Genomic DNA, 19033 nt, shown 5'->3' with positions numbered 1-19033 from the left:
CACATAGACCGCAGCTCTCCTTTGGGTCGGAGAAGACGCCAGCCAAAGGAGGCGGGGTTGCAGGAGGAGAGTCCGCTCTGCGCAATCCAGTCCGGGACTTGGCTCCGCCCCGGAGCGGCGGCCTCTCCGGTGACAGAGGAGTAGTGAGCCGCACGGGGTGAGGCTGCAGCCAACTCCGCTCCCCACGCACTCGGCTGTCCAGGCGCTCCGGACGCAGCAGCGGCGCTTCTCCGCGGGGCCGACCGCCCGCGATGTCCGCTTAGGAGCGGCGGCAGCGGCCAGCATTGCCACACCCGCGGCGTAGCGCTCCCAGCCTTGGAGCGGGGCTAGAGGGCGAACCCCTGCGCCAGCCCCCACCCCGCCCCCCCACCCTGAAATGACTTGTTAATCGGCGCAGACACCACCGAAGGGATTGCCGGAGTGGAATCCAAGTGGAATTTGGATTTGGAGAAGAGTTTCTTGAACATTTACTCCTTTCTTGTTGGTTTCTTTCTTTCTTCCTCTCCCCTTCTCCGCCTATCATTGGAGATGAATACAGCGCGTTTGCATCCCAGAAAGTAGTCGCCGCGACTGTTACCCCAAAGAGACAAGCACACATGTAGGAATGACAAAGGCTTGCGAAGGAGAGAGCGCAGCTCGCGGCCCGGAGAGATCCCCTCGATAATGGATTACTAAATGGGATACACGCTGTACCAGCCCGCTCCGAGCCCCGGCCGCCTGCCCGTCGATGCACCGAAAAGGTACGGCTGGGGCGCCCCGGCGCGCCCCACCTCCCGGGCGGCTCGGCTCCCTCCTGCGGGTCCCGGGGCCGCGGTCCGCACGCCCTGTCTCGGCTTTGTGGTGCTTGCGTTTTATTTTGTCTTGTGTCCGTCTCCCGAGCGTTGCCCGGCCCTGGGGGAGCAGTCGCGAGCCCTGCCCGCTGCTCCTCTGCACCCTGCGCCCCAGAGGCTGCCGGGCTCCGTGCTGCGAGCCTCCCCACCCGCGCTGCGCACACGCCAGGCGCCGCCCGGGACACCAACCGCGCGGATAGCTCCCTGGCCCTGGGATGTGTATGCAGTACCCGGGGGCTCGTCCTCACTTTCGGGCCAGCAGGCAGCAGAGAAGCCCTGAAAGGGTGAGATTCTCGGAAGTGCCCGGTCCTGGTGCGAAGGCAGGGGAAGGGGTTCTGCCCTCCAGGGCTGGAGGAGGTTGGGTAGAAGAGCGCTGTTTTCGCTCGGCACGAGGTTTGGGTTCAGGGGTTCCGCAGATACGGTGGGGAAGCAAAGAGAATCTTTTGTTGTCGGTGCGGGGTCTGGGCTGGGCTCAGTGGAGTGCGGGAAACTTGTAATGGCCCTGGCACTCGCGCACCCTACCACTTGGTGACATCCCGGCTCCCTCGGACGCTGGCACCAGAGGTTCCGGGCTTTGTTTGCTCGAACGAGTGGCCTCCTCCCAGTGTGGCGCGGCGCCCCCGCCCTGGGTCCTATTCCCCGCCGCAGCTCCCTCCAGGGCGGCGAAGACAGCATCCGTCGCGTCTGTGTCCCCCTCAAGCACAGAACCCACCACGCCGGGACTGGCGCCCACTGTGCCGTCTTCCAGAATCTACGAGGTCCCTCTCTGGAAAGGTGTCCCGGGAGGGGGAAGGGTGAGAAGACCAAGCAAGAGATGATGGCTCAGTGCTTGCTAACAAGACGAGAGCTCTGCCCGGGCCCCAGGTTCTGGATTGTCCGGACTACTTGCTGCGTCTAGAGCGCTGCTTCGCTGGCAGTGGGGCGCTCGGGAGCAAGCCCGACAGTGCCCACCCACTCTGCACGACCCTGCTGGGATGGCAAGTGTCTCTTCCCCCAGATGCTCCTCTTTTTTCTCAGCTCCCCACTGTGTTACACGGTGCGAAGCAGGATCCTGAGATCGTTCCCTCCTCCCACGATCGTAACGGTACAGGGGGAGCCAGGGAACAGTCTGGATTTGTGGGGATGGGGGAAGGAAACAGGACTCCACTTTCCCGCTCCCTCGCCGCCCCTCCGCCCAGCGCCTCCTCCTTTTTTTCCAGCGCGGGGTCACTCGACCAGGCGCTTCTGGAAAGTTTCTCTGAAGGCCAAGGGTGGGGGGCACTACAGAATTGGGGTTCAGCATGTGCAGCCGGCGGGAAACGGAACCCCCAGGGAGGCGGGCGAAACGCGCAGGATACGGCTAGGAGGTAGGAGCCGGCCCTTCGGAGAGTGGCACCCCGGCCGGTGGTCAGCTTGGTTGGGGTCGTGGCGCTGCACTTGCTGGCCCAGTCTCTCAAGCAATTGAGCAAGGGGTGGGCGTGGGGAGGGGCGAGAAGGGGAATTTCAGCGCAGCACTCAGGAAGCTGGCGCGGCCACTGTGGACAGCGGCTGGCGCGCGGGTGCGTGTGGACACGGGCCCGGGCTCGCTGGCTCCAAGCTCAGCATCCCAGCCTCCTGCACCCCTCGCGCTGTTTTCCAGCCGGCGGGTGTTCAAGGAGGGGCAGAGCAGGGAATCAGGTGTGCGTGGAGCGGGGGAGGAACCGCTGTTTTCACGGCCAAGGCGAGCATTTCCAGGGGCCGCCTCCTGCCTGTACTGCAGGGGGCAGCCCCGCTACCAAGGCGCATCGGTCCTTGGGAGAAAGGCGTCTGCTTTGGGAATGTGATGGCCAGGGATGGCCACAGTGGGATCACTCTCTGCCTAGGCTGGATGAAAATCAAGTTGCAATTGAATGTGATCCATGAAAGGTTTAAAACACAGGCGCGCGAAGACACTTATACAGACACACTCTCTCACATGTACGCCCAACTTTCTTTGCTTGGAATCTGAAAAGATGTTTAACCCTGTTTCTGCCAGCAGGTCTCAGGAAAGCTATTTAATGCCCCCCAGCGCTGGTTCTGAAGTCTTTCCGGGTACGAAGGTCGAGTGCCTTTGCCTTGCCTTTCTCTTATCCTGATAATTGTCTGGTCTTCCTTTCAACATACATCTTGGGCATTTGAAGTCCACAGTCTGCCACTCTCATGGCAGGGAGAAGGTTGTTGGTTCCAGATAATATGAACCCTTTATTAAGGTTTTTTCCCCAAAGTAAAGATACTAGTGCACATTTCTGAATGAAAACATCTTATTTTTCACACCTTTTCCAAATGACTACCAGAGGTCAAGATTGCAAGTATTTTGCATGGTTTTTTTAATACCCTGTTTAGTCTGCATGGAGCAGTTTTTACAGTAAGCTTTGATTAAACTACTCCAGGCACGAAAGTTAATTATTAACCTAACCTTAAATACTACAGTGGCAACACTGTGTCTCCACCTATTAACCTAAGCCATCTGTTAAAAAATAATTGCACTAATTATTTGAATTTGGTTTACCCATGCTTGTTTATATGGTGACTTTTATTCGACTCTTGAGTAACCCCCCACTCTCTGTTGTTATTTTGGGTTTTAGTACATTCTTAGATGAGGCACTATGCAAACCAATCTGAAAGCAGAAATGAATGACCAAGAGATTTAAACCTCTTTTTTGTGTTATGTCTTTTTTCATCTTGATATAAAGAGGCATTCTAGTTCATGTTTCTTATTTACAGTTTGATGACAATCTTCCCAAAGCGCTCTGTTTTGCAGTTATCACAGGTTTAGAGATGGGCCACACTCTCATAATGCATATAATCCACATATGTAAATGTTCAACAACACCCAAAATCATGATCTCAGTAGCTACCTGCAGAATATACTTATTGGATAAAACATCTAAGTTTAAATAGGTTAAAAATTCATAAGAACCACTGCAGAAACTCAAGTAAATGTTGAATGAATAAATGAAAGAAATAGTCCCAAACGGTTCACATTTCTCCACTTAGAGTAGACCTAGGCTTTTTTTCCCCTACAGTGAAAAAGAAAATCTATGCCTTCAAGTAAGTGGTTATTATAAAGTGGCAATAAGTGCAACTCTTTATTTACACACACAGAGACACACACACAAACACTCACCCCTAGAGTTCTTCTGAAGTCTAGTGAATGCTTTTCCCATCATTAAAAAAATATAGCATTTGCATTTTGAGGAGGTGGATAACATTGCCAAGTGTGTTGAATCAGAAGGATGGCAAGAATTAGGAAGACTGTTACATTCATTGAATAAAAATAAGAAACCCAAATTAAGAACTTGTATTAAATTCAAAATAAATCCTCATGCTTTAAAGGCAAATGGGTAGTTGCACTCCTTTATGAAATGGAAGGAAAAATACTGTTTTGGACAAGGAGGTAAGTCACATACTTCAGGGTGTGTACATAGTGCTTCAGCTCTTTTCTGAGCAGGACAAAAGAGTAATCACGGGAGAAAAAGTTTTTTTAGAACTAGATTTGCCAAGAGCTAATGTATTCTCCCATCATATTTGTTTGCAGAAAGGAATCACAGAACAAGCCAAACTAATTGCAAATGCTTTAATTAGGCATCTGCCGTTTTCGACAGTGGAAAAGCCTGCACGTATCTCAGCACTGCCGCCCGCCCTGCACACACACTTTTAAGTTTCGACAGTTCACTGCCCTTGTCCCACAGCGAGTGTTCCCTGGGTGTTCACATCACCAGGGGAAGGGGAAACCCGGAAGCATCCTGCTGGGCCCTCCTGTAACAGTGCCCCCCACTCTCTTGGGGTGCCCTGGAGCCAAGTTGTCTCTGAGAGATTTCTATTCCAGAGTGAAGGCTTTTCTCCTCTGCCTTAAAATATGCTGTAAGAGCAACTGAGCTATTCTCTGCTGGCAACCACACAGTTGCCTCTTGGGGATATGGTAAGGTAGGGAAGGGAGGGAGGCATTTAATCCCTTTGAAATGGACAAGTAAGATGTCATACCACAGAAACCTCAAGGGGAGAAGGGAGTTCGGGATACTTCTCAGCATGGGACTATTACAATATAGTTTATACACAAGGGTATCTTGCAGAAGAGTTCTTGCAAACCTTTTTATTAGAATAATTCTAATTACACTAATGGAGGACGTCACATACAAGTATCAATACTTTGATGTTTCCCAAATAACCCCCTCAGCCCAGACCTCTCTCCTGGATCTGTGATATACACAATGCCTACAGGGGGTAGAATCTAATAGACACCTCAAACCCTAATGCTCCAAACGCCTAGTTCTGGATCTTTCTCCTCCACACATGCTTTTCTTATCATCTTCTCCATCTTGGTAAATGGCAATTCCATCCTTTGAGTTTGCTCACGCCAAAAAACTCAGGAGTCATCCTTGACTCTTCTCTTTCTGGTATCTGCATCCATCCTATCTGCCATGTTGTTAGCCCCACCTTCAGAAAGCATGCAGACTCCCTCCAGGTCTTCCACCTCAGTGGCCCTCACATAAGCCAAGCCACTGTGGCCTCCTGCTGGGGAACCTACTGTGTAGGCTCCCAGCTAGTCTCCCAGCTTTGCTCTTGGCCCCCTACAGTCTTTTCTCAACACAGCAGCTGAAGTGATATATATTTTTTTTACAGATCAGGTTACACGTGCTCAAATGCTTTCCCATCTTATTCCAGTCAAAGCCAGAGTTCTTTCTATGGCCTTTGTGGTTCCACTTGATCTGCACTTGGGTCCCCACCTCTCTGACCTCCACTCCTCCTTGGGGTCACTTGACTGTGCTGGGCGTGCTCCCCCCGGGCCCCTTTGCAGGGTCTTTCTGCACTTGCCCTTTCAAGGCTTGGGGCGGTCCTCTGCCCAGAGAGCTGCAGGATTTGCTCCTCTGTGCCTACAGGTTCTCTGCTCACATGGTCACTTCCTCAGTGAAGCCTTTCCTGATCACATTTACTTCACTTTTGTCGCAACACTCCTTACCCCAGTGGATAGCCTCAGGTTTGTTTTTTTTTTTCCTCTTAGCACTTCTCACATCCTGACAAACTGTCTGTTGTCCTCATTTATTTTCAGTCTTCTGCTAGACATAATGCCATTATGTTTCTTTCACTGCTGTATCTCCAGCACCTAAACCTGTGCCTGGCACATCACAGCGCTTTCATAACAAGTATTTGTTGAATGAATGAAGAGTGAATCTTTTTGCAAACAACCCGTCTTTATGTCTTTTGCCTGCTCTTGTTTTTCTATGATATGTGTCCATTAAATGAGACACCTCTCTGCCTGCATGAGTGTGTATGTGTAACACTGTCTTCCATGTACATAGGTGATGTGTCTCATGCACCATCAGTGGAGCATTCACTCTGGGGTGTTTTTCCAGTCTTCGTGATGGATTGAAGCCTGCTCATTCCCACACTCACATCCAGTCAGTCCCCTTCTATAGCCAAGAGCACACATCTGTGGGACACCTGGTTGAAGCTAGAGGGAATGTGAGTTAGGTAGAATCACCCTTCTAAGGAACAGAGCTAAGAAGACAGCCAGCACTTACTGGAGACTGAGCTTTTGACCTTGGACTCATTTGTTCTGCATTTTAACCACTGGCCACAGAACCTTCTTGCCTTTTTGGAGTTTGCTAATAGTAGTTTTTAAAATTCAACTTTCTGGGGCTTCCCTGGTGGCGCAGTGGTTAAGAATCCGCCTGCCAATGCAGGGGACATGGGTTTGAGCCCTGGTCTGGGAAGATCCCACATGCCGCAGAGCAACTAAGCCCATGTGCCACAACTACTGAGCCTGCGCTTTAGAACACGCAAGCCACAACTACTGAGCCTACACACCACAACTACTGAAGCCCACGCACCTAGAGCCCGTGCTCCACAACAAGAGAAGCCACTGCAATGAGAAGCCCACGCACCGCAACGAAGAGTAGCCCCCGCTCACCGCAACTAGAGAAAGCCCGTGCGCAGCAATGAAGACCCAACACAGCCAAAAATAAATAAATAAATAAATAAATTTATTAAATAAAATAAAATAAAATTCAACTTCCTACCAGGAGGAAATAGTATGCCCATTAACCCACATTTCTATGCTGTCCCAGTGCAGTGATAACTGTTGTTGAAGACCGTGTTCTTGGAGTTGGACGACCTGGGTTCCAGACTCACTACAATGGACAAGCCACTTTTCTCAAGCTGCGTTATTTTAAATAAAAATTGTGAACAGTAAACCTATGCTTTATATCTAGTAGGACTGCTGGGAGAATAATATGAAATCATGAATGTAACTGTATTTGGTAAAATACAAAATGCACTCTGGAACTTCCCTGGTGGCGCAGTGGCTAAGAATCCGCCTGCCAATGCAGGGGACACGTGTTCGAGCCCTGGTCCGGGAAGATCCCACATGCCGTGGAGCAACTAAGCCCGTGAACCACAACTACTGAGCCTGCGCTCTAGAGCCCGCAAGCCACAACTACTGAGCCCACGTGCCACAACTACTGAAGTCCACACACCTAGAGCCCACGCTCCGCAACAAAGACAAGCCACCGCAATGAGAAGCCTGCGCACCTCAACGAAGAGTAGCCCCACTCGCCACAACTAGAGAAAGCCCTGGCGCAGCAATGAAGACCCAACACAGCCAAAAATTAATTAATTAATTTTTTAAAAATGCACTCTGGAAATTTGAAAAGTTTGATGCTAACTCCTTCCTCCGTTCCCGAGACCCCAGGCCTAGCAGAGACCCTGCTTCGTTGTCTTCTAAATCATAAAAGAAAGATTATACTGTGTTGATGTCATTTTAATGTAAACCACGCTATGAAATTAAATAAGATCCTCAAATTCACTGAAAATGCACAATCTACGTAGTGTACAGATGCCAACCGTGTCAACTAGTGATTGTTTCCAGTGTGACCAATGACTCGGGCAAGGTCACAGGAGTGGCACTCTGCCAGGTATTATAAAAAAAAAAGTAAGGGCTTGTTTTTGCTCAGGTAAGTTCTAACACAGTTCACGTCAGTGAAAGCATTAACGTAGAACAGACATATCAGGGCGAACTAGGAGTCAGGGGAAAGAAGTTTTGATCTTTACTATTTGCTACTATCTTCTCCACCAAATACAGGGCAAATTCATTAGAATTTGTGGCATAAGTTTATAAAAAATGTGGAAGGACTGTTGGAGGGAGGGCTGTAGACAGCTCTGGAGGTGATGCAGAGGTCACACATCTTAGGCAGACACAACACAGATTGCATCCCATTTTTTGCCATTTACAAATAGTGTGACTTTGAGCCAGTAACTTATCTGCCTCAGTTTCCATTTGTAAAATGCTACAGTTTACATTTGTATTACAGTTGTCGAGGAGAGTAAATATGACATCTGTAAGTTTCATGGCCCAATGCCTGATACACTACACACACTCATTAAATATAAAGTGTTATTTTTATTTGGGTGACAGTTGTCATGGAGAGTGCCCTGGTGGGGAGAGTACAAAAGGAAATGGCCATACAAATCTGTGCCATAAAGAGATGATGTAAAGGAAACACCTTTGGACTGGAAAGGAACATTCACACCGTAAGTAAAATACACAGTCTGCACCCACTAAAGAATCTGAGAGTACCCACATTTGGAATCTGAGAGCTGCCCATAATGACTGTTCAGGGATGAGTTGAACTGACCCCAAGGACCACACACCTGTCATAGGGGAGAAGCATGGCTGTCAATCAACTCCTCCAAGAGGCTATGGCTGGGACTACTGCATGAGGGTCTTTATGGTGGCCATATTTGCCAGGTCAATCTTCCCTGGCCAAGCCTGAAACAGTGACAGTTTGGGAGCACCTGAATCCCCACGCGGAAGCAAACCACTACCTTCCCCACCAAATGTAGGAAATAGTCACCTGACCCCAGTGGAGACAGTGATTACTGCTGATATATTGCTATATAACCTGAAATTTGATTCAAATGATAATCATACAGTTTCTTATCTGACTCCTCAAAAGCACAGCAAAAGGGGCAATATTATCACTGCCGTTCCCTGAAGGACCAGGAATCCCTCCATGGCTTAGAATTACAGTTATTTTCATCTAGGAAAATGTTTTTCTCTTCAATTTTGTAAGTGGAAAGAGGACATACAGAGAGGGGAATAAATCAGCAATTCACATGCCCCAAAGACTGAAGGACCAGGTCCTGCGGAGCAGCCAGTGTGCGCCTGTTGCTTTGAAAGTACTGTTAGTAATAGGTATTTCCACATACAGCCTTGAGACCTGAGGCTTTCATTTAATGTGACTCAGCGCTTGCTAGTGGTTTCCAACTAACCTATAATTGCCATCTGCAGAAACTTTAATTCAAAGAATCCAAGCCAATTCAAAAACCTTAGCGGAAGAATCTCTAAAATTGATGCCATTTACCCCCTCTCTTATCCCTTCTGCCCTCCCACGTGTTTAAGACCAAGCCTTTGGCCGTGATTTGATTTGAAGCATTTATAGAACAGAACAGGATCTGGCATTGAACACAATGAAAACATGCCATTGGAAAATAAGCATTTGAGGGACTGGGAAATAAGGGATATATTAATTGGGGTTTAATGTTATATGAGAGTTTTAAAGCCAGGCTTTCTGTGCATCTATTCTTCCTCCCTTTTTCCTATTCCTGAGTCCTTTTTTCAGGAGCGTATTCAATCTTTTCATTAATATTGCAGCGACTCTAGGGCTTGCCTCACCCCCAGACTCCTACCGTCCTCGAATGAGGAAAGTAAGAGAATACTGATGGAGCTGGTGAATGGAGACGTTCCTTTCCTGAAAATGGAATGCTTTATGAAAAACGGCACTCCACAAAAACCACTCAGAACAATCCAACAACTGTCTCTCCTCCTTTTTACCCTGAGAGCCACTTGACTTCATTCACATATTTTGGTGTTTGAATGCCTTTGTTCTCAGGCCTCAGATACCCAGGTGGCACACCGGCCTATTAAGCCTTTCATTATTCTAAAAACGTGAGCATCTGAGTTACTAAAAACATTCTCATCTCTGCAGAGTGAGCGGTAACTAGAAACCGAACTGTTTACAGCATTCTAAACTGGGGTATAGGTAGCAGAATGGCAGTTGGGTGGATTTTTATAAGAAGAATACTTGTTAATGGTTTCTGAGATGGATTCTGTGCTAATTCTCCTCGCATCATGAATGATGGCCCTAGCTAGACACTGTCGCTGGGATCTTCATCTATTAATCATGGAGGCTACTTTCTTATTCGGTTGCCATAGTTTCAGGGCCTCGGATAGTGTTGGGATGTCTTGGGAAAGGTTTGAGATCTACTAGGCTTGCGAGGCTTGCAGTGATTTTGCCTGTTGTGGTCTTCTGAAAGCACTGAAAACTGCTTCTCGTATAATTCAGCGTTGGATTAAAAGAGGCGACTTCTGAGAGGGTCTCCCTGGACCTTGTTACGTGCACATCCAGCTGATATTTACTCCAGGATTTGCCTCTTACTCAGTCTTGCTGGTAAAAAATTACAGTCCAGGGGCTGATGTCACTTTCATCTTTCGACAAGAAAGCCAAAGGGTACGAACTCTTCATTCAGGCTGTCTCTAAACGTGGAGGTAAATGAGGCCATTCCTGACTTCGCTCAAATCTCAGTTTCATAACTTGGTTTTGGCTCTGTGGATGGCTAAATAAATAAAATGACCTCACAAGTGTTGGATGTTGTGCTTTGGTATGGCCATGTAAACACTCGTGCTTTCGTTCAGGTTTCACCTTTATTTTCTTTGGTTCGACACACATTACTAAAGGGCTAGAGACCATGTGACTGCATTTTGCGACACTGGCCCAAAGGTCTACTGTTGTGCCAGCTCTTGAGTGTCGGAGCATTTGTTTCTTCCTGTGATTATAATATCTTGCTATTTCGGGTTGATGAGGAAAAAGCTCTCCAGTGGTGGACATCTCGTGTGACCTAGTCAAGAAAAGATCTGGAGGACTAAATTGCTACAAGAGGGAGATACACGCACCCCATGATTTATGTGCTTCGTGTGTGATGAAGAACACAGCTCTCCTTTGTTAGGTAGAGTTGGCCTTGTGTAACAGATACTGGTACGCTTCTTAATGTTTTAGTTCCCATTTCTCAAGTGGACTTTCAAGGACTCCTGTATCAGTCTAAGCCCAGCCGCTTAATTCCTTTGTAAATTAAAACATAAAATAAAACCATCTCACAGTTGAAGCAAACAGCACTGAATTCAGGACATGCAGTGCAGCAACTGAAAATCCAGGCGATTTCAGAAGACGAAAACCTTGAATTCATTACAAATGGGCCTAATCTAGAATATTAGTCATTTTTTTTGAACTAGAAAATAACTAGTTTTTATTTCAGGGTGAGCTTCAAAGCAGCTGTTTTAAATTTCCCCAGATCCAGCCTGCCAAAATTTTTGTTTAAGATCAACAAGAATTTTTAATGCACGTGCCTATTATATTGACCCCTCCCTTACTCAACCACACTAAATGATTGATCTTAGAGGCCAATAATTTGAAGTAAATTAAAAGGATAACATGGCCTTAATTGCTACTGGCTTCACCAGGCTTCTGGGCACAGGAATTCCTTGTGGAGAAACACTTTTTTAAGTGTCACAGCAGTTTTTGATCATGTGGTCTGGCTTACCCGTAGGCTGCAATTATCCCCCCAGCCCTCCCCCACCTCCCCCTCAAATATCTCTGTGAAGCAAAGAAAATATCCATTTGTAAATTCAGTATTAGGGACCCCTGATTATTCGGCAGGGTCAGAAAATAGGTCCTGCTTGTTTTAGAGTGTTCTTTTAAGATAGTTGTGTTTTTTTAAAAAAAAAAGAAAAGAAAAAAGCATGGAGTGGAGAGGACAATGGGATTAATATTTCAGATCAGAAGCTTTTTTTGTTCGAAGAAGAGTTTGTGGGAATTCAGTTTGCTGTCCTCTCGACAATGACAAGTTTGTGGTTACTCTTTGGTATCTGGTCAGAGACATTGCACACATTGCACACTGGAGCCTTAAGAAAAGTAAGCAGTGCTTTTGTGAGACTGTCAGTCAAATACAATGTAGACTTTAGGTAACCTTAATTAATGATTTCTGATTACAGATTTTTTGGTGTCTCCAAGGCATCAATGCCTCGGAGGCTGCATTTTGCTGGAACATTTTCAGACAGCGGTGACTTGAACATGCTTCCGCTATCTTGCCATGCAAACCATACTAGGTTCTTACTTTATGAGAAATGTGATTCTGTATCATTTGCAGAATGATCATATAAAGAATGAAATATCACTTGGGGAACAGCTGAAATTTATAAGTGGTGTGGAGTGTTTTGAATCTTTAGAGGAGTCATTTTTTTATTTTAAAGGAATTTACCTATCAAATTGTTGATATATACTGGCTCCTAGCTGGATTCGAGGCCATGCCTTCCGAAGATTGAATGGGGCTTTGAGCAGTGCCCCGATTCTTTCAAATGAAAGCCACTTATGCTGGGGATACTGGACCAAGTGGTATTTCCTTTGCCTAAAAGTACTCTTTACCGAGTGCTAACCATAACGACCAGAACACTATAGGCACTGGAGAGAAACAGGCCTTACTTTTGATTTACAGTACTTTTCCCTTGTCATGAGTTTTAGAACAGATATCAAGAAGCTGAACTGTAATGTTAATGCGCTATTTACATTCAACTTTTAACTAGAGGGGCCTAATGAAAGTTCGGTATAGTATATTAATGCCAACTTATGGATTAAACTACTGAGTGAATAATCATTTTGCAGCTTATACGAAACTCTTAGTAGCATATAACCTGTCTAGTTTAGCATAATTTGTGCTTACAAATTATAAATGCTTAGCTTTTACAATTAGGCTTACTGATCTATAAGCGTCTTAATGAGAAATTACCTAAGTTGATTGGTATTATTTGCTGTACTCTGTTCTAGGGTAGTGATTATCTGAAATAATTGGCAGGATGGTTGTCCCACTGCATGCAATATGGTTTTACTTCTAATATAAATTAAGTCAACCCTGTGTTATGATCCCATGTTTGCCCAGACAAGGGGAAATGCTACTGGTGTCATCTAGAAGGAACAGAGTAGTTTCATATGTAGCCAAGAGGAAGGTAACAAACATCTTTTGGATACTTTTCTTTTTTAAAGTGATGTTCAGCGTACAGGGAAAAGTTTTCTATTAAAAAGTCAACTTTTATCTACATGGTGTTTCCGTTCCGTTCGTTTGTGATGAGGGGAAGTTCAACAGGTTGAATATGCTGATTAATTAAATCTCCTGGGAGATCTTGGAGCGTGGAGCTTTCGTTTTCATATTTTGTCATGTCCAGAACACAAGACCTGTGAATACTGCCCAAACACATCCATTCCCAAGAATGAAAAGGACAACATAATTGCCATTGCTGTTAGAAAACAGCCACTTCCAGTTCCCCAAGCCAGGTGTGCAAGAGAAGGCTTTGCAATGTTGTGAATAGCTTGACATTATCGCGTTGTTATTGAAATGCAAATTCCTCTGAGCAGAGCTTGCAAAGCTTTCCAACATAGGACTGGGGCAATGTCTTTTCTTGCTTGTTGTCAACCATACCCAGTCTTCACTGGAGGGCTCATTCTATTAAAAGTAATCATAATGCATTTGCATATTTCATTGTTTCTTATTGCCTGTGCTTCAAGTGCTGGCCTTCCCAGGACGGCACCTTGTTGGGAGAAGACAGACTGGCTTACAGCCGTGACGTGCAAACCCAGGACTGCTCTGCCCAGGAGGGAGTCTTGCCAAGTCCCGTATCAGATTTAGAAATCAGGCTTAGTGGTGATGATCAACATCAACAGTATTTACCGGTGTTATTACTACTAATAAAGACCTCACTATATAGTGCTTATATTTTTCAAAGTGTGTTTATAAACATCACCTCATTTAATATTATTACAACCTGGGTTAGGCAGGGCAGATATTATTATGCCCAATTTAAAGATGAGATAACCGAGGTTCAGAGAGTTCAAATGATTGGCCTAAGAGTATATACCTCTGGTAAGGGGCTTGAGACAAGGTCCCCAGCCTTCTGAATCTGAGTTTTTTATGCTCTGTGCCATTGTACGGTTTACTCAATACTTCAAAAATTTTTGAAAACAATTTACAGTCTTCCAACTGAAGATGTTTTTAGATTATGCCTACTATGCAGATTGACTACTGCCATGAAACAAGCTTAGAAGTAGCTTTCCGAGGACTTCACCTGAGGGTTCACTGCCATTGGGACCTAAACTCCTGGCTCTGGGTGGAATGCTATTGCAGGTCATTGTCTCCAGCAGCTCTTAGGGCCTTGAGTCTGTCATCCAAAAGGATGTCATTTGAAAAATGGAGAATGTTGTTATTTAGGATTCTAGTCCTGTTTTATAGTAGGGATAAAAATAAACAGTAACATAAAAGTGGAAACTTTGGCCCTGCTGCAGGGTACAACTGGAGGGACATTGGGGTGAACCAGATATTCAGCAGGAATACCCTCCTGGGGCTTGCAACTTGTACCTATGAAACAGAAGCACACTTTTAGCAAGGAATAAGGTAGACCAGATGGCTCAACATAAATGGCTCTTCCCTCTGACCAAGGTCATTTTACTCCTCTGGTCCACGCTGCTGGGTCTAGTGAAAGCAGCAGTTCCATTTAATTCAGCAGATAGATATTTAGCACCTACGCTAGGGAAGTTCTAGATACTGCAGAGACACAATGATGACCTAGTTCAGAATTTACTGATTGACTGCACACCCATCCAAGGCCAGACATTGGGTCGACATTCTATCAAGGAAGTTAGATTTGCAAAAAATCACTGTGGTGTCTGAGGTCTGACTATTCTCCATCCCCAAAGCAGAGTGGTAAGGATGCTAAGGACAGGAAGGAGTGCTCTGTCCAGCTGGGGAGGAAGCATTTCAGCTGCATCTCAAGAATGAGTGAGATTTTGGTACACGGGAGGCGAGGGGCAGAAGAGCAGTGGGGCTAAGGGAGAGGCAGGAGCAAAGGCCAGAGGCAGAGCAAGGCAGGATGTGGCCCCAGAGCAGCACGGGGGCCTCCTGATGACTGGTGCTGTGGCCTGAAAGCCCAGCGGACAGGAAGAGGGATGGAGAGCGGCTTGTGGAGGGCTCTGCCCTGCTCAAGAGGTGGGACTTGGAGCTGCAGGCAGTTGAAGCTTTTCAGCAAGATGATGATGTCCTCAGATGTGTGTTTTAGAAATATAAATCTGCTAGCACTGTGAGTAGAAAAAAAAGGAAGCAGATTCTGGGTGTGTTGACAAAGCACAGCCCTCGGGACTTAGGGACCAGTTGGACGTGTGGGGTAAGCGGGTAGAAGTAGTAAAAAATGGTTCCAAGATGTCACGTCTGGGGAGCTGAGTGGATCGTGGTGGCGCTGGCCAAGACAGGAACCCAGGTTTACAGACAAAAGAGTTAATATTTAACAGCTATCATAAACCATATGTAAATGACACATAAGAAGACAAACGCCCAAGCCTGGGATTAGTTCTATCGTGCTCACACCCAGCTCTGTAAAATGAGTGCTAAAGATTTTTAAATTAAGAGCATTTAAACTGTTGCATTTGGTCTGGCAGCTGGGACCACTTTCTCCAACATTAGGGAGGTTAATAGCATGATATGAGGTGGATAATAATGAGAAAGACTGAAGCACCGTCCAGTGCATCTATAAAAACTGGCTACACAGTACAGGAGGAACGAGAGCATGTGATTCACTCATGGAAGAATCAGGGCCTAGATTGAGCCACCTGTTTCCTATTTTTTTCATTCTGAATGGTTTTGCTTTATGCAAGTCTTTGAATTCTGAAACTAAATGTAGATGTGTTTGTCCCTTCCTCCCCTCTCTCCTCCTCACCCTGCCTTGGGCATATTTACCAGTGTTGATCTCTTAAGTTGCCTTGTGCAACTGAAATGTTACAGATGATGTAATTCACAAAACACAAACAACACCTAAATTGTGTTGTTTATTTAATAAGACAGTGTTAGCAGACAGCTAAGCCTAGTTTTGCTGCATTATGCTAAAACTGAACACTGCTTATTGTAGAAGAAAAAATGTGTTGAGTAATATTTTATTTAGGCAGAAATAAACCTTCAATACATAGGTGAATGAAGTATTACAGATTTCGTTTTATGGTTTCAACCCTTAGATAAGTACTGATACAGTACAGTTGTCCACAAGAATCCTCCAAAGACCTTTAATAGTTGAAAATAACTAATATTTATGCTATAAAAAAGAACCCTAAAAAGATGGATATTCTGTCTTTACCCTTCACAGTGCATTTTTATTTCAGAGGCTTCTAAATGAAACTTCTAACAGGAAAGTTTTATTCCATAATAAAGTTTTGTTTTACATTTTAAAAAGAGGTTGAATAATGGAAGTGAAACAAAACAGGATTGGAAACATCAAGTATCTTCAGGGGGCTTTAACAAATAAGGGAGTTTCTAGAAGGGAGAAAACGTTTATGAAATTGCTTTGAAGTCTTCTTCTAAAGGCACATTCAAATTAAACATTAAAGAATGATCTGATGATTTTTTTTTTACACTGGGACACCATATTTGAGTTGCTGTTATCTACTGTACTATGCCAAAGTACTGCTTGGTGTAGGATTACTTAGTTTCTAACTTGCAGGCTGCCCTCTAGTGTTACTTGATATCAACACAACTACTTTTGTTTACATTCCAGGAACGCTGAAAAAACATACAGAGACTCCTACCATCTACTGATAGTTAGCAGCTAAGGTAGCCCAGCTAGTCACTGTCTCTAAATAGCGTTAAGAAGTTTGATACCTGCTTTGAAAGGGGATGAACAAACTTAAATGTGTCCATCACCAAAGCTCTTGATGGCAAAGAGGACAATATGGTGTGGAAAAACACACACACTCATGACTGGGAATTCCAACCCCATATAAGGAGTTAAACACCAAACAAGAAGTTTTAAGACTGTGTTATCCAATTAAGTTAACTTATATTTTCTTTTATGTCACACAAAAGAACAATATACGATGAAATAAGCTCTGTCAAATAAGTCTAAAAGACCTTCTTTAATAAGTTTAAATTAAAATTATAGATGTCAAGAAAGAATTTTCAACCACCATTGGGTGGGAGATGTTTGACCAGATAGCCTCACCTCCAAGTCCCTGGCGTAATTAGCCCTCAGGGAAGAGTTCTCTAACTTCAATACACTATCCTATTACAGACCTTCAGTGAGTAAATTTCAGCACTTTATAGATTATCCTCTGAAGATATTGAGAAGCATGCACTGCAGCCTAAACTGTGGCATTAAGTACTTTCTGACAGTAGTGCCAGCTCTGCTTTTTCTCAGATGAAGAGTAAGCACACTCCAGAGTCTGCAATAAGTGGAGAGAGTAAATTTCAATCTCGGTAACTATCTTTTGCATGTGTACTGTTGGCATCCTCAGTGGGTTACGGAGGTAACGTTACAACGTTCCAGGTACATCCAGCTCATAGCAGTAGAGTGACTGACATGAATTTGATAGAAATGTTGACTGTTGATGATGATTTCCCTAAAGTTTTGAGACTAAGATCAGGAAAAACAACTAAGATCTCATTACTGCTAGAGAGACACAGAATGAAGCTGAGGGTTCAAATTACATTTGGGAGTCAACTTTTCTTCTAGAGGGGTGACATGATGCAGGAGTTAAAAGTATGAGCTCTGGAGTTTCCTGTTCTGTTGGCTGTGAGATCTTGGGAAAGTCACTTAACCTCTCTGGGCCTTGTTTTCCTCACCTGTGAAATGGAAATACTAATAGTGCCAACCTCACAAAGCAATTCTGATGGCTGAATGAGACCATATGTACCAGAATGATGTCTGGTACATGGTAAGCACACAATAAAAATTATCTATTATAATTTGACACCAAGTTATCCTAATAGAATTGGCTAAATTCAGTGTTTCATGTCACCAGGAGGGCATGGTTGTTGGCATGTAAGTTAAAACTGAAATGACGATAGTGACCAGATGAGTCTTCTGGTCTGCCTGCTTCTGTCTCTTTCTCTATGTACTTCTGTGTGTCAGAGCCTGATTTTAAATAGTTGATTGAATAACCATTCATTTCTTCATTTTATTTAGGAAATACTTAGCACACACCTACAATATGCATTGAGCTATATTATATATTAGATCCTACTGGATAATCCCAAAATATTAAGCAAGTGTTAGATGAATAGGTTTTGATTCCCATTTTAATTTGCCTTTGTTGGGTCTGGCATTCAGTGAGGAGCCTGTGTTTATCAGGCTTATGCCACAAGCCTTCTTGCACTCTGGGAATAGACCATGTAGGAACTCCAAAGGAATAATACTGAGGGAGTTTTCTGTGTTAGATTTTAGTTAATGTTATATTTGGAATCACGGTATTTCAAAGAGGGCCCAAAGGTCTCTGTTAATCTAATCTGACTCAAAATCAATGTGTAAATACAAAAAGTTTATACGACAAAACTTTAAGGTATATATGGCATTAACTACATACACCAATAAGCTAAAAGTGTCAAACTGATTCACTGGCTTTAAACACTTGTTTTTCACAAAACCCAAGAACTGAAGCACTGAACAGCAAAGTAATTGGCTTGGAAAGTGAATCCCTATTCCAACCCAGCCTTCACCTCTACTTCCCCGGGGTGCAATGAGAGGACAGAAAAGAGGTTCAGTGACTTAAGAAGAAACACAAGGGCCAAGCTGATCGTTAGCTCTCAAGCAAACACAAGTTAATTCTGGCTTTATCCATTCTAAGTACTTACTCCAGCGGGCAAAGCCTAATTCACAAAAATAAGGGAGCTGCCGGTCAGGAGTTAGGTAATGTGTTGGAGACTGCGTACTTCCTGAGATGATGGATGATGGGAACGCTGGCCCTCCTCCCCTGTGGCCGGGAGCATTGTGTTTGTTTGGTATTCACCCAAACTCAGGACCATCTGACAGTTGTTTGGTGTTTCCTGTGAAATGGACTTGGGCCCTAGCCAGATGCTAGTGGACAGATGTTCACAACACAAAACTGTCATCAAAATAGGCACTAATTGGCACCCTCCTAATGATCAGAACAAATAAGGCAGGAATGGGCTGGATCTGCCGTGACCATCCCAAGGTCCAAGCCTGCCTCTCCCGGCTTAGGGAGGAGGGCTTGCTGGGAAACCCAGCTCCGTACTCAGGGATTTTGGGTTCCTGGGCTCTGTGACATAAAACCTCCACAACGGATATTTAGTGTTTGCTTTGAGTGTATGGATGCTTGTACGCAGGTGTT

General features: G+C 45.0%; 1 protein-coding gene across 1 annotated transcript in view; it reads left to right on the top strand.

Moving 5' to 3' along the window:
* Positions 1-371: 371 nt before the first annotated feature.
* Positions 372-19033, top strand: part of SEMA6A (semaphorin 6A) — a 128759-nt gene continuing 110097 nt past the window's right edge. The window contains exon 1 of the mRNA XM_081233942.1: positions 372-740. The gene's annotated coding sequence lies outside the window, so the exon portion shown is untranslated. The remainder of the gene's footprint in view (positions 741-19033) is intronic.

Source organism: Mesoplodon bidens (genome assembly GCF_964165515.1).
Source record: "Mesoplodon bidens genome assembly, chromosome: 4".
NCBI lineage: Eukaryota > Metazoa > Chordata > Mammalia > Artiodactyla > Ziphiidae > Mesoplodon > Mesoplodon bidens.
This window is presented reverse-complemented; position numbering and strand designations above follow the sequence as displayed.